At 28.6% G+C, this 9,596-nt stretch overlaps 1 pseudogene across 1 annotated transcript in view; it reads left to right on the forward strand.

The window, feature by feature from the left end:
- LOC143222689 (uncharacterized) overlaps positions 1–8,278 on the forward strand; it is a 45,367-nt pseudogene extending 37,089 nt beyond the window's left edge. Inside the window, exon 3 of the transcript XR_013012416.1 lies at positions 245–8,278. The product of XR_013012416.1 is annotated as an uncharacterized LOC143222689 (transcript). The remainder of the gene's footprint in view (positions 1–244) is intronic.
- The last annotated feature ends 1,318 nt before the right edge of the window (positions 8,279–9,596 follow it).

A 9,596-nucleotide genomic window follows, 5' to 3' on the forward strand; every position in this document is an offset into this window, starting at 1 on the left:
CAGCTACAAAAACATAATACCTAAGTCCTAAGCAATATCTTAAGTACAAAATTCCGTTACGAGTATAAGTAATATACTACGAATATTGGTAACAAGCAAAGATATTACGCTTAGAGTAATTTTATTGCATTCTACGGCTTGTCTCTTGTAGCATCAGAAATCATGTTACTTTTTTATAACCAAATATTCTGCTTATGTATTTGAAAACTAAATTTGACCGACGAAACTTTCGATATGTTCACAGGGTGCCCTTTAGTAACATCCGTTGGGTTATCTTCAATTATACAGCTTCGCCATCTTCAGGAGCTTGAGCTAACCAACTGCCCGGGGACTTCGGTAGAATTATTTGAATACCTGCGTGAAAACTTACCAAGCTGTATGATTATCGAATGATGTTGACATTTAATTGTCTATATGTGAGTGAATTACGAACTTAATAACTGTGAACACCGTAAAAATACTGCATTTAGTTCTTTTATCCGATATGATTTTTGATTTTTTACAAATGCAGGCAAACTAGTCAGTGATAGCATAGAAGTTTTTATAAGCCCATACACGCAGAATACAACGTATTTATATGCTTCATTTTTAATATAATTTAGAAACCTCCCAGGCTTAAGAATAAATTAAAAGTATGTAAAACGGTAATTGAGCAAATTACCTAACGATTATAAATTGATTACTAAAACTGAAACTTACACTAACAGTTCTTTGTAAGACAATGTAACTGAGTTAATGATCAGAATTAAATTGTTCCTTAGTTTATTGTTTGGTGGACCTGTACTTAACCAGACTAAACTACATTGTTTTTGGTGAATTAATGGAAATGAATTTTGCTAATCACAACAGCTGAATTGCAAATGAATATAACAACTGGTTACACAGTTTATTTAAAAAGTGATCATTTGAGTAGATCTGGAAGTTACATAACCATTTGTTGATTTTATTATTTAGCTAATTCTGGTTGATAAACAGCTGGTAATTTGGACGTGCTGTTAGCAGTTCTTTGGGACAGCCACAAGATAGCTGGTTGGTGAATATTTGATCAATTACAATACTTAAAATGATCCTCAGCTGGTCACATCATAGGTCTGTTATTTACCTGAACTTGGATGATCATTTAATAGAGCTACTAATTAACAAATTATTTAAGTTCATTCATAATTTACATCACCCAGTATTAATAGAACTACAAATTAGCTAATTAATAAATTGGAACTCCACACTACTTGTTTAAATTGATTATGACAGTTACATACAAAAGGTATGTTTGTAACAGACAATATATGCCTGCTGTACTGTAAACTATAACATCTAATTCACTTAGAAATTGCTTGTTGAGCAAGACCATGCATAAAATACTGTAATAATGTAATCTTCACTTAACCAAGCTGTCAGATTTAACATTCTATCATGTTAGCTGACTTGTGTGCAACTTAGTACATGGTTACATTTTTACTTCACATACACTGAATTTTGTGTCAGTTGACATTTTTGTACCTAAGTGGAATTAATAATGATCAAGTTGTGAAAATACTGCAGTTATTTAATGTGTATTACATGTTTCATGGCTTATAGAAATCTGCACTGCAAAAATGTAGTATGAAGTTAATATTTCTGATATTGGCATAAATCACATCAGTTTATCATAAAATAATGTAATTCTTCTTTCAACCATTCTGTTAGACCCATGGAGCTATATGAACAATTTCAAAGAGAAAATATTTGTTTTAGAAGACACTTTCAGGTTTTGTCCTTTTTTCTTTTTTGCATGTTAGTTTGAAATTCATGCTATTTTTACAAGTAGAGTTTAAAAACAAAAGTATAAACAAATTTTAAAGAAATATAAGACCATTATATATACATAAAATAAATCAGTGCTACACTAATTATTGAATTAAAAATTATTTCAAAAACAAATCTATTAAGCTAACTGTCCTAGTTAGTGAATGTTGTAGGTTATTTAAAAAGACAACATATTGGTAGTATTTGTTATATACATTGAGATACAGATGTGATACATGTATTTCAATAATTTGTGTTAGTTTTAGTTTTAAAAACTGTAGTCACAATAATATGTCTGTTGTTTTAAGCTATTTAGTAATGCTTTCAATACACAAGACCTTTGTTTAGAGAGGGAAAAAAGGTGTTATTTAACACACCTACTTTAGTTAATTTGTTGGGTCTTCTCAGAACCTTGTTTATCTCTAATGTTTTAACAGTTTGAAATAACTTCTATGTGGACAAGGAATGAAAATTATACAATGATATTCAAGCAACAAGGTTAAGTATATGTGTTTGTTGCTCATTCTACATATGTAATTTTATGTAGTTTTATTATCATCTTATAATTAAGACAAACCAATTTTTTGCTGTAAATATTTTTTATGGTATCTCACTATGTTGTTTATGAAGGTAAAACAGGTTGTTGCATTGATTAATTTGTTCTAAATTACTAAACTAAACAGGCAGTTTCTTCAACCACATATCTTATGTACACTTAAATTATTCTTGGATAATTTATGTATACTCATTCTTATTAATACAAGACATAAAACTGGTTACATTATTCTAAGAAAAATTATGAAACTGCTCATTATGGTTTTACTACAAAGATTAAGGTATGTTATTATACCTTAATTGTGTAATTTTGATTAATGTGATAGCAGTTTCATAAACATGTTTAACATAGTTTCAAAACAGCTGGTTCATTATCTTGATTTAAGGATGCATCCTGATGACTGATTCATTAACCTGATCAATACATGTTAAAGTAACTGGTTCACTATCTTAGTTAAAAACATATTGAAACTTCTAGATTTTTTTTATCATATGTATCAAGATGGCTCATTCATTATTTACAGACTTAGTGAGGAGGTGGAGTACTGCACCCCTCAGTATTCATTTGTCAGCACAAATACAGTTTTTTTGTGAATTCTGTAATTAAAATTTTTCATCTTAGAGAATTATTGGTAGAAAAATAAATAATTTCTGGTTATGAAAAAATTTTAGGCAAACAATGAAAATGCCAATAAAAATTTGGCATAGATTTAGGAGAAGGTGATAAAATTATACCAGTGGCCCTGAATGTTTAGCACTTTATATTCATTTGTCTACACCATTTCTGTTTAAGAAAATACAGAAAACCTTATGTAACATTCTATTGAGGCAATTTAGTATTAAATAATTAAAATTATGGGTACATAACAATAAAAATTTGGTGCAACTATAGTGTGAGGTCTACATAGATATTTACACTATAGCATAATTTCTTGTAAAATGATTTGTATTTATCCACACTTTTGTTCAGTAAATAATAATAATAAATTGTTTTCCAAAAGAGTACCTTAAACTCAGTTTATAATTGTGATTGTTGGAACTTGTTTCATTTCAATTATATTTGCCCCCAAAATATTATGTTATGTTATTTTGTACCTTGTTAGTTTAAGTGTTATTTTTGACAACTGAGACCAGTTGCAAATAAAAGTTAAAACAGCGAGGGTGATAGTATGTGTAGACTACACACTATAGTATAACCAAAATATTTATTGAAACAAGCAAAAATAAAATTTTAAACTTGCCATATATTCTGACTACTTAATACTGTATGTACATCAGCACAAGAAATTAAGTACATTTATAACAATAACACACAATATTCTGTTGGTTCAGTTGTATCAGTACTTCTATTAATGTGATTTTTATCTTCTACAATGCATCATAACGTATGAAAAAATACATTAAAATGTTTTCAAATATTTTAGTCTTGTAAGGATGCGATATGCCAAAACCTGGCACATTGGTACAGCTAAATGTAATATTACTTTTATGCATGTACTCATGGCATGTTAAATAGTAAGATTTATATATACTACTAATCAGATTTTTCTGGTTGGATGGGAATTTTTGGATATGTTAGAATACTCCTTAAAAGTTGTACAGGATGGATTATAATTTCAATTTGGGCTAAACATTTTTTAATTTGCTCAGACAGTTTTTTGAATTATGGTATCCCAATGGTTGTTGTAAGTTGTGATTTCTGGTTTCTTTTGTTAGTTAATTTAATCTGGTCAATAAGTTGTATAATAGGATAAGCATTATTTTTTAAGGCTATTATGATAGCCATTTTTTTATGGGTTGATTCAATCCATTTGAACAAAGATGTTGTGATATTGTTATTATGCCATAGCTTCATGAGGAGTAGGGTGGCAAGAATGAAAATCAAGATATTAATTCTGCTATAAAGTAGTAATTAAGGTTCTGTTTTTCCATTGTATTAATTTTAATGTGAAATTTTCTTTCAGATTCTCCATCAGCTGTAAATTTAATATAATCATTTACACTAGAAGTGGTTCAAGAATTTTTCAATTGAGTTTTCTTTTTCTCAAGAATAGTAAAAGTATTGTCCATATACATTCTACAACTTTTAATTTCTAAAGCTTCTACAATAGTTGAAACCAGGAAGCTTATACCTACTAAGAATTGATGGTAATACTATCCATTGTACTGGATCTTGTTAGCATCTAATAAATCAAAATATTAGTATTGTAACAGTCTTCAATAATAATGTATATCCTATCCACTTAAATGAAGAAAACCATCATCAAGTAATTAATAAAAGAAACCAGAATTTACAGCTACAACAGCTGTGATGATTCCACAAATCAAAATATTATATGAGTAATTTAACATATTAAACCAAAATTAACATTAGAAAAGTATAAATCAACCCTGCACAAATAGAGACCCTATCCAACTAAGAAGTAGGACTATTAGTGTAAATGTACATAACAATTCCTCTGAAAATATCATGAACCCTATTATACTGTAACAGGCTGAACATTAAGTACATATAAAAAACAAAAAAAACCATTTAGGTTTGACTATATTAACACTTTAGGTTTAGCAGATTTCATACTTACAAAAGAAATCATATTCTAAATAGGAAAAATGCTACATTTTATCTAAACATAATAAGAAATTTCAACATTTTTCATGAGTCATGGTGTATCCTAGGAAAATAAAATCATATGAACACAGGTACTAGGACAACTGAACCACTATAATATCACTTGTTATTACATAAACTGTATGTAATTATTCACACTGATGTACATTCTAGCAGCCAACGAGAAAGACACTAGATACTCTGAAAACGTATTTAATTTTAACTTAGTTTTAATTTATGGTTTTAAACTTGTTAGAGTATGTGGGTACATTATACTGACAGATTTATTTTATTTTCAACTTTGCAAAGGAAAGCTGATCACTATCATTAGTTTATTTGTTCTTCCATGTAAATACTTGTGTTCAGTGTAGCTAATTTAAGAGCTTGTAAGTTGGACTTCTTAACACATGGAACACCTTCTGGTCAAGCATGATTTGTGTGTATATATATTTAGAGCTATTAATTTCTACATTTTATAAATTTTTCTCTCTAATGTTTTGACTTACAATATAAATTAAGTTGTGGAGGTTGTTCACAAAATTATAACTGAAATTTATGGACATAAACCCATATTACAAAAGTATTAATAGAAGCCTGACAGCCATATAGTTTTCTTATTACTTAGACAAATTTGAGAAAAGATATTTTCTTCAAACTTAATTTAAAATTAGTATGTTTTTCTATAAACTGAACTTGTGATTTGTGTTCAAACCTGTTATTGTAAAAATATTTTTCATAATTATAGAAAGTGGTTATGAATCTGTTTTAGATTCAAGTCTAGTACTTAATTATGTTAACAAGCCTAAGGTAAATAAATCCAACAGAAATGTAGAGGAAAGAGAGAAAGAAGTAGGGCATGCATATTACAAAAAATATGGCATTTACAATAAAATGTTAATTTATTTACCAGATAATGAGAAACCTGCCCTTGCTTAATGTTAAAGAATTAACTTCAACAAGGAATTATACGTTACTATTTTTACCAGTGCTTGCCATTGTATCTTTCAGTTCCTGTTACATTATGGTTTGGAAACAGTCATCTAAAATTAAGAATTCCAAAATACACATACAACTTTATACATATCTCACATTACAGAAAAAAAAAAACAGGAATGCTTGCAAACTGTTTTCTTTCTCTTATGTGAATTCTGTCACTCATTCAAAGCATCTACAATGCTGTGAAACTGTCTTCATGTATCTTAATTGGCTTTCATTTTTTTATATAACTAAATGAATGAAAAAAAAAAATAGGTGATGGAGGTACCACTTAGGCTGTGCCATACTCTGATGTGTTATTTTGTTTTGTGTCTAAGTCACAAGAAATACGAGACTGTTAGCTACAAAATCCTATTTAACTAACTGAAACATATTAAAAAAAGTTCAGTGATATTATTAGAATGCTATTTTTTCTCATCAGAATTGTTATCCAAAATAAAACTATAAAATTAACAAATCACATAAGACTAAATCTAAATACAGGAAATTTAGTTTCAATGTTAAATGTGGCAAATCTATTATTTAGTTTCTATGCATTCTTGTAGTACTATTATTTTCAAAACGTAAGTTTCATGTGGTTTTAACTATTATTTATTGAGTATTCACATTTCAAAATTTTGTAGTTTGCCTTCTGAACAGAGAATTATTAATTATCATTCATGTGAGCAACAAAAATACAAATTTTCTTTACTCTGCTTTAGAAATGATAGAAATAAATTATTTTAAATCATATTTTCAGAATTTTTCTGAAAGTGGTTTCCAAGAAAGAACTCGATAATACAGATTTTTTACATGCATCTACTTAACACATTTTCCTTGGTTTTTCACTTCGAAACATTAAGAGTGATATATTTATTTACTATCATAAATGTTGTCTCACTGTAGCTTTTCTTACATTTAATAAATTAATAATGTTTTTGCAGGAAAAGGAAGACTTAAAACTAAGTTTTTAAAAATATGTAAGAGTGTAAACTTGCATTTATAGTGACTGAACCACTTTAAAACAATATTTAAAAATATATAAGTATTATAAATAACAACATAAAGTATATAAAACAACAGAGTAATATACAGCTTTTAGTGATGTTGACTAGACATGCATTTATTTTTCTATTTCTAGGGGACCATTTAAGTGATTAATGTATTATAAACTAACTATATAAAGGTCAAAGATTAAATTATTTTAAATATGTAATTTTTTGCATGTCAGATTCATCTATAATTTCAATTTGATTTAGAGACATATGCAATATTTGTTGTTTATTGCATTCTTAGTGCAAAACTAAATTATGGGCTATCAGCACTCTCTCTACTGTGGGGAAACTGAACCCCAGATCTTATCATTATAAGATCATAATCTTATTGCTGACACAGGGACATATTTCAAATGATATAAAGTATAAGCACAAATGTAGTATATATAATGTACAACAAATTGTTACTCAACATAAGTTGTTTGAAATTGAGGCCACTACTTTAATGTCTTAGCCAATATATTTAGTGACGTACAGAGCTTTAAGAATACTGTATTACTTTGAACACAACTACTTAAGAACAGAGTCCAACTTTAACTCTGCATATGTTCTTGTGATAACTGCTCATGCATGTTTCACTGTTATTCAACTTTAATAATGTGAACAATGTTAGACTTTCTAGGTTTTTCAACATGATATCATAAGGGCTGGTTGAATTTTCACAAAATGTAACTTTAGCTTCTTTAGAAAGAAAAAAAAAGTCTTACAAACATAATTATAATATCTCAAAAAACTAAAAATGTTTTATGTTTTTACATGTTAATCAATCTATAGAAACTACTAATACTGCCACAGTTAATTCTAAGTGCTATTCAAAAGTGATAAATGGATTTATACATAATCCCATATAATAAAATGTATAATACTTGCTGTTCTTTAAACAGTGATTGTATACACATATGTACTCAATAGAAAATAATGCATAATGACTCTAAAAGATATAATAAAACCTCACTGGAACTTGTTATTAAATCACAGTCTTCTATAGTTACAGCTGTTGTTTGCTAGAGTTCTATCTCTTGTTCTCATACTGTTTCGGTTAGTACTAGTGTTTTGTATATAACCTTTTGAAATTATACATACCATACCTCTGTATAATATGTAGCTTGTTCTGTGAAAAAGTCAATTAAACTATTCAAACAAATATGGCTGAATATTTTAGACTGTGTCAAAACAGTTGATTTGGTAAATTAATGTGTGTATCAATATTAATAACCCACTATTATTTTCTTAGTGCTGCTTGTAATAGGTCAAAATATATATTATGTTAATTGTAACTAATAAAATACATTTTGCAATATGTTACTATTTTAAACTTTAATTTAAAGAATATCTGTCTGGTAACTGTAACTTAGTTGATCAGACCTTGAACAAACAGAAAAAAAAAAAAGCAATAATAGCATCAGAAGCAAAAAACTTGGGTTTGGACTTAACTGGTATTTCACTATGAAACATTTACTAAATTTGTTGTGATATTTATCATGTTTTAAGTTAATTAAAAACGATTGACACCCAGCCAGTTAAGGACACACGCTTGGTGGTTTGACCACAAGCAAAGCTTTTCAATACTCTTTCCGTCTTAATTCTGAACAGAGTTAAACTCCTTGCACAATCTGGAACATAAATTGCCTCACTACAAAACCCACACTAGTTTCCAGCAGTGAGGGAGTATGTAAAGTCCTACTTTAATCTGAAATCTCACAGAAAGCTTGGTAATGGTCATACATGTTGCACAATACTAGATCTAGTTCTTCAACTCTATAAAGCTGTTTTCACTGTGGTTTTGCAAGTTATCTTTATTTGATTATTTTGTATACTATGGTTTAATCACTACACATTAAGATTTCACACAACTTCAGTTATCTGCTGTATGGAAGGCATCCTTTAACCACAGATAGCATGGTCAGTTGTGCATTGTCTCTTCAATCTGTTTTAACAAAGGCTTTTTCATAATAAATCCCAAGCTTAATTTTTTTACTTATTTTTCACAGCTGTTGATAGGATGTGAATGCACTTCCATGTTTATAGCAGAAAAAGTGCTGAAACTTAGGAACTATTTACACCTACAATAAAGACTAAATTCAACTAAAACAGGAAAGGACAAAAACGAGGAAGTATTATAAGAAAAAAAGTGGAACTGGACTGATGAAATTTGGAAAAATGAAGTATGAACCCTTGACACCTGACTTCTATAATTTTTCATGATAATGCAAATAAATGATAGTAAAAAGATTATAATTTAAAAATAAGGAACTTAAATATGGTGGGAAAATTTTACTTAGAATAAACAATGGGCTAACTAGTAAATACAATAGTACCCCAATTATCCTCTGTTTACGTTATCTGTGATTTTTTTCTTTCCCCAGACCAATACAGATAATTGAGGCACCAATGTATATTAATTTATTTTCAGAGCAATAAGCACATGCTAATGATCATAGGATAGTATTGCCTGAACTCACTGTTTTTTGGTCACATCCAAGTCTAAGCACATGCACTGATTAATTCAACTGAAAGAAAGATGATGACAAATATGTGTAAAATTAGTGATGTATTGTGCAACTGCAATACTTCACTCCTAAAAAGCATGAAGTGTTGAATCCACCATTAAAATCCTA

This window comes from Tachypleus tridentatus, chromosome 8, assembly GCF_004210375.1.
Source record: "Tachypleus tridentatus isolate NWPU-2018 chromosome 8, ASM421037v1, whole genome shotgun sequence".
NCBI classification, from domain to species: Eukaryota; Metazoa; Arthropoda; class Merostomata; order Xiphosura; family Limulidae; genus Tachypleus; species Tachypleus tridentatus.